The 7,645-nt window shown below is 36.0% G+C and overlaps 1 pseudogene; it reads right to left on the bottom strand.

Annotated features, from left to right (window-relative positions):
* Positions 1-2,610: 2,610 nt before the first annotated feature.
* LOC110743972 lies at positions 2,611-7,290 on the bottom strand (annotated as a pseudogene).
* Positions 7,291-7,645: the final 355 nt, after the last annotated feature.

Genomic DNA, 7,645 nt, shown 5'->3' with positions numbered 1-7,645 from the left:
TCATTTGAGATTTTTAAAATGATAAATACCTGCTGTTTGGAATCTGCCTCTAGTTTGAATACCAAAATGACAGTATAGTTCAGAACTTCATGGTTCACCTAATGGGTATGTCTTGTTTACTGTTGAAATGTTCTAATATTCATTTCCATGATAATGACAACAAAAAGGAGAGCAGTGTTCTTTACCAATGGAGCTGCAGTCACACCAGAATTATCTTCTTATAAAACATCAGAGTGACAGGGATTATGGTTGCTTTTATGTTCTGGGAATTATTTAATTTTAACAACTTAGAGAGATGCCACTACTATGAATTTGGGTATTTTCTTTTTTCTTATGCCTAGCATTGCTTATTTTTATAATTTGTTGATTTCTGAACCTAGGGCGAAAAGATCTATTTATATATTTTCCCCTCAGAAACAATACCAATTTGGTAGATATCTCAATAACTTACCTAGTTTTTCAAGATGAAAGTGATATACTAGTAGAATGATTGATTATATAATTCATGTAGAAGACCATGGGACTAGAATTCCCTTACATCTTTGGAGTCAAAATGGGAGATGAGTGGGAGTAGAGGGCTACCAATGACTGAAATGATGGTGCACTGACTTTTGATAAAGGATTAAGAAAAGATCTTATCTCATTAAATATATCTGTGTTCACCTAGTATTACAGTGGGTCATTTTGTATATGTGTCTATTACAGTTTTTTTCCCTTTGTAAATGTCATGAAACTAGTGATTTGACTTTTAAAAAACTATTATATTCAACAACTGATATCCAAGCAGAAAAAAAGTGACCAGCTGCTGTTATAGCGCACTATTCCAAAGCTGCCTTATCCACACACAAGAAAGATTACCAACTCAATTTTCAAAATAGCGTAAAAAAAGAGGAAGGTGAATATTACCTAATGTTGTAACAAGAGGAAACGTTGAGCAAAGAAGTTAATCATAATTATTGTAAATTATTCACTGCAAAAATGGAATAAGGAGTAACTGCTACTGTCTGATTTTTTGAAAAACAAAATGTGGAATAAAATATAAAGTAAGACAAGTTGACAGTAGGTTACGAAAAGGATAATAGTATTTTTTTCAAATCTAAGAAATTACGTATTGATGTGCAAGCTACCTCTGCTCTGCGTGAAAATAGAATTTACAGAGTTAGAAGAATGTGGAAGGAACAAGAGAGACACCTTAGAATTACCGTTATTCCACATGGGGAGGGGAATTCTGTATTCCTGAGATTGTAGTTCCCCTCTGACCCTGGAGTGCTACATAATGTTTTTATTTTATTTTATTTATTTATTTATTTTATTTTATTTTTATTTTTTTTTTTTGAGACGGAGTCTGGCTCTGTCGCTCAGTCTGGAGAGCAGTGGCGCGATCTCGGCTCACTGCAAGCTCTGCCTCCCGGGTTCACGCCATTCTCCCTCCTCAGCCTCCCGAGTAGAATAGCTGTGACTGCAGGCGCCCGCAACCATGCCTGGCTAATTTTTTTTTTTTTTTTGTATTTTTAGTAGAGGTGGGGTTTCAACATGTTAGCCAGGATGGTCTCGATCTCCTGACCTCGTGATCCACCCGCCTTGGCCTCCCAGAGTGCTGGGATTATAGGCGTGAACCACCGCGCCCGGCCAGAGTGCTACATAATTTTGACGATGGTTTCTTAGAAGAGTAAAGCTGAGTTGATAGACTATTCTGGAAAGACAATAGGTGTACCCACATGGGGAGTATGTTTATTATTCTATTCTCATGGTCTTCTACAAGGAGAAAGAGTAGGTGTCTCCTTTGCCCTCACAGTGCCTTCAGAAAAAATGTTGCCTCTTAATGTAAACGTAATTAAATATATTTTAAAAATACTTACTATGTATTTTAAAAATCTAACAGGTTCAAAACATCTTTAAATATAATATGATTTAATATTAATTAATGAGTTTGAAATTGATAATTTAATTTTCTGTAACAATACTTAGTCCTCTCTTCCAAAATGGAAATTACACAACTTGACCAATGTTCTATGTGAAAATAATTTCCTTGATTTCTATTTACTATGAGCATCTGCATAGAAGTGTTATTCTTTTCTATGCTTATGAGTCTAGTTAATTGTTCAAATTGTGCTAGAGTATAAATATTTTGGAATACATATTTCATTAGATTCATTTACAACATAGATGGTTTCCAATGGGAATTTCTTACACTAACCTGTTTATCAAAAAAAGGTGAAAATGTATCATCTGCTTTCAAGTCTAGTGTTATATCAAAATACATTTCTCAATTATACATTTAATTATTCAGCTAGTGGGTTTCATAAACAGTAGAGATTTCATTTTAAATTATTTTTGTAAATAGTTCCAAAACATGCTTTTTTGTTGTTTTTTTGTTTGTTTTGTTTTTGAGACAGGATCTCTCTCCGTTGCCCAGGCTGGAGTGTAGCGGCGGGATCTGGGCTCACTGCAAACTCTGCCCCCTGGGTTCAAGCGATTCTTGTGCCTCAGCCTTCTGAGTAGCTGGGATCATAAGTGTGTGCCACCATGCCTGGCTTATTTTTGTATTTTTAGTAGAGATGAGGTTTTGCCATGTTGGCCAGACTGGTCTTAAGCTCCTGGCCTCCAGTGATCTGCCTGCCTCAGCCTCCCAGAGTGCTGGGATTATAGGATTGAGCCATCGTGCCTGGCCCAAAAACATGTTTTTCAATTATTATTTTTCTAATGAAGACATATAATTGACCTATGTTTACACATGTATGTTCTCTATATAGTGAAACTTTTTAAAGAGAGAATAGTATGGAAAATTCAAAAGCTCTGGCTCTCCAAGGCAAAGGCAGAGAAAGGGCAACATTTTGTTATGCCTCCTGATTTTACTCCTTGAGTTTTATTTTCTCCCCTTGTCTATTTTTTTAATGCTAGAAACTGTTTTCTTAAGGGAGCATTCCTCTTCAGGCAAGCATGATAATTGACAGATACATACAGTGTGACCATATAGTTGAGAAGTAATTACCTAATAAAGACAATAATGTTACTGTTTCGATTATTTTTTGGGGGGAGGGGGTGTTAGTTTTACATCATCTTAAAAAAATCCAGGTTTCATATTCACTGGTAGTAAATATATTAACTTTCTGGATCAAAATGGAGAGCCTCTCAAGATAAAGAATTGTGCAGTCAGCAATGACAAATTAGTCAGGATAGCAGGAACCTGGGGTCAAGCCTATCTTCACCATTTTGGTCTCACCACCATATGTAAGTGGGACCATAGTTGCACAGCACTCGTTTCTGACATCAGTGTGGCATATCTCTGTAGCACTGTCTTTGTCACAGATACTGCTCTGGGTAGCAGGAACTCTGATTATCCAGTTCCACTTCTGTAGGATCACATTTTTTACAGAGGTACGACAAATGGTACACAAATTTGGTTCTCAACTTTGAGACGGGATCAGAGATATTCTTCTTATTGTCTAGGAGAACAGCAATTTGGATGTTTCTCTCCACAGTGTCCTCATTAGGATCTTTGGTAGAAGAGATGATGGTGAAAATAACCTGGGCCCACTTACATTTGTCAACAGGAATGATCCTCTCATCTTCATCTTGAGGTGTCACAAGAACAGCCTTAACAAAAATGGCCTAGACTGTCCAGAAAAGAAAATAGTTCTTCATGCTGACTTCAGTTCTCTTGAAAACCCAAATTCTAAAACGAGTCAGACGCTTCCTCCAACGTTTAATATAGAATTATAACTAAATACATTTCAGAAAGAATAAAGGACAAGGAAGTAAGTCAAGAATAATTCCATTTGCAGAAAGAGGGCCTGCTGCCTTGTTTTATTTTATTTTTTTTGACCCAGGAAAGGTCAGGGCCCATTAACAAAGTAGAATCAACATTTAAATACATAAGCAAACATGAAGGCTTTTGTCTTTTCCTCTCAGTTTTGAACCCTTGGTGTCATCTGGGAAGTGGGTTGGTTTCACATCTGAAATAGGAGAAGGAAGGAATGAAGGAGTTGCCAGTGACCTAAGATAAATATCTGATGCATACTAATTTTTTAATGTTACCAGAGTGATCCCAAACTCCTTAGCTTTCTGAGCGCAACATGATTGTAATAGTCAATTAAATAGTTTGTGTCTTTTTGCGTTTTATGGCAGAAACTATATAATTCTCCTGTCTTGGTGGAATTTGGGGAGTGGATCTTGAGGCACTGCAGTTGCTCATCAACACCTGTGAGCTAAAACTCTCATTTTCTGCAAGCCTCTCCTAGTCCTCTTCCCAACATTTCATCTTTGTCCATGCTGCTCCTGCTCCTTGTTTATTTCAAGAAAAGCTCTCCATAATGCCCCAACTTTAGGAACTAACTTTTCTTTTCCCTCATAAGTTGGAAAACAAATCTTCATATTGTTTTTGCATATAGAACTATTTAGATACTTTCAACCTGGAAATTGTCTTTCATAATCAAAAGACTCATACATATGTGCTTTTCTAAACCTGCTGATCTTAAACTGTTAGATGTCAGGACCTCCTTTTACTCTTAAATTACCCAAGGCCCTAAAGAGCTTTTCTTTATGTGGTTATATCTACCGCTGTTTATCCTGCTAGTGATTAAATGAGAAATGTAAAAATATTACTGTCATCTGAATATTTGTAACACCCCAAAAATTTATTTGTAGAAACCTAATCCCCAATGTTATACTATTAACAGATTGGGGTCTTTAGGAGGTCATTAGGTCATGAGGGCAGAGCCTTCAGTAATGGGATTAGTTATCTTATAAAAAAGGCATAAAAGAGCTGGTTTGCCCCTTCCATCTTTAAGGACAAAGAGAGAAGTTGCCATCTGTGAACCAGAGCGAGCTTTCACCAGATGTTGAATCTGCTGGAGCTTTATGGTGGACTTCCTATACTCTAGAAGTGTGAGAAATAAATTTCTGTTGTTAATAAGCCACACAGATTATGGTACTTTTGTTTTAGTAGCCTGAACAGACTAAAATAAATATTTAAATATTAAAATAATACATTATGATATATTAATTCAATATATAATTATTGAATTATAGATTTAAAAAAATACAATTTGAGTTATGCAAGATAAGTTCTAGAGAACTGCTGTACATTATGTCTGCAGTTAACAATACTGCACTGTGCACCAAAAAATATGTTAAGAAAGTAGATATCATGTGTTCTTATAGCAGTAAAAATTAACAATAATAAATTTATTGCAGTTTAACATGTATAACATATTTTTAGGAAAAATAATTATATATTATAAAACAAAAAATTGTAGTGAGAATGGTGGCATTGTACATTTTCACAGATCTTTTTCATATCTGGCTTATTCATAGATGATAGTAGAGTCTCATTTCTGCTTCTACATTTACAGTTGCAATATGTTGTTTTGGTTGGAGTTTATGAAAAAAATCTGGAGCAGTTTCTAAAGTATAGGAAGTATCCGAAGAAGCATATGAAGAAAATACTCTGGGAGGAGTACAGTCACTTCCGCTGTGAAGGCACAGATGAGTTCCTAAAAAGCACTGAGCTGTGCAAAACAGTACTTTTAAAAATACAGGGTTTATAAGAAAATGAGTTTAGGAATATAGTGCTCAGAAACTTTTCTGACACACAGAGAACCAGATAGTAATCTAATTAAAAAGCACGACTCTAATAAAAATGATAGCACAGTTTTAGACATTAAATAGGCAAGAAATGAATGAATTCAATGATAAATACAGCATTACCTTATGGGAAATTTATTTGTGGAACCAGATGTCTTCACTCCCCCAGTGCTCTACCTGGCTCCCAAGTCCACCACTCTACAGGCAAGAGGAATAGAACAAAAGAGAGATGAAGAGAGAAAAAGGAAGGTGAACACAGAGGGAAAATGCAAAATAGGCTGAGAGAAAATGAGGAAATTAAAGAGAGGGAGGTTGGGGGCCTTCTTAGTGTCCTTGGTAGTTAGAAGGGTTGCACCTTGTGAGTTTTTGTAAAGTACTGGCAGGAAAGTGATGTGAAATTGAATGGAATATGGTAACACCATGTGTGGATGGGTGTGACTCAATGTCCTCATGAAGTGTGTGTCTGATTGGGATGTTTGTATTTGTAGGAGGGAGAAAGTAATATCTCTTCCTTACCTATCACAAGGTTTGAAGCTGACACTCCTATAATGAAAGGCAGATTAACAAGAGGAAAGCATAACAAATATGTTTAACAAAGTTTTATGTGGCACGGGAGACTTCAGAAATGGAGATCCAGAATGAATCAAGGACAGTTTCTCAAAAAGGATATTGAGCAACTCTTTCTTTCTTCCTCTTACCTTCCTTTCTGTCTCTGTCTCTCTGTCTCTGTCTCTTTCTCTCTGTCTCTCTCACACACACACATGCACACAAATGTGCATGAACAGGCAGTGTGCCAGGTCTCCTATGAAGTACATCTTATTTTAGTTTGTGAGACAGTGATATGAAACCCAAATTTGGAATGATTTTATAATCATCAAGACAGAGTAGAGTACCACTAATCTTAGATATTGGATGTTCCAGTAGTTTCATATATTAACTCATGGTGAATTGAGAATTAAGAATACAGTATTTCATATTATTTGAGAAAATTATTCACTTTTAGGTTATTTTCTTTAATGTACCTTGAAATAAAAGCTTCGCTTCAGACCCTAGGAAATGCTGGACGAAGGTAAAAATTACTTCGAATGCTTCTGAAAGTATAAAAATACTGCCTAGGGTGTTCTCTATTGATTATATATGCAGATTACCTTTTTAACTGCCTCTCTTATGAGGTATTAATTTGTGCTTGGAATATTTTATATCCTTGATAACTTGATTAATTTTGAGCAAAGTCAGTAAAACATAGATCTTTATTTAAGTAAAATTCAATAGAAAGGCTTTCATCTGACATCAGTCAGATTTTATTGAGGATTTGATACAATTCCTTTTGATATATCTCATTTCATTAATAACAAATATAGGAATATATGCCAGATTCTGAAATGAATTACAATAGAAGCCATAGATGTTATTCTAAACCACATTCAAGTGTCAATTCACTTCCATTTCAACTAACTTGATAAATAATCATACCCTAAATTTATGCAGTTTCATATTCATTACCATATTTTTTCCTACTAACAACCCCCAAAACAGGTAAAATCATACTAGCATAAAACTTGACATGATGAGGCTATCTGCAGTGGTTTGGAGCCTCTGGAGAGAGGCCAGAACCTCCACCTTGGAGTGGGACTGAACAGTGAGGATAGAAGTGTTTGGGAACTTGAAAGGGTAGAGGTTGGAGCACAGAATGGTTTCAGATTCCAGAAGAAACTCAAGTCAGATGTGTAGGTTATGGTACACAAAGTGTGTGTCTATGGATGATTGTCTAATATGTTCAGTTCCCATATGTGGGCAGGGAGTTTACCTGACAGGAAAGCCACAAGCACCTGTGCCACAAAAAGTTACTGGGAACAGGGAGAACTAGAGTGGTCAGAAGGAGGAATATGATCATATCATTATTAGGAGTACACATAAAGATCACCTACAGAGCTGGGTAAATGTGCACTGTGTGATTGGGTAGGTCCAGGATGGGGCTGTGGTATGTTTGTTTTAAAAGCCACAGAAATGATACACTTGGTCTATGGTGAGAACCACGACTTAAATAAGAGTTCAGTCT

This window comes from Papio anubis, chromosome 8 (genome assembly GCF_008728515.1).
Source record: "Papio anubis isolate 15944 chromosome 8, Panubis1.0, whole genome shotgun sequence".
NCBI lineage: Eukaryota > Metazoa > Chordata > Mammalia > Primates > Cercopithecidae > Papio > Papio anubis.
The sequence above is the reverse complement of the archived record's forward strand: the minus strand, read 5'-3'. Positions and strand labels throughout refer to the sequence as shown.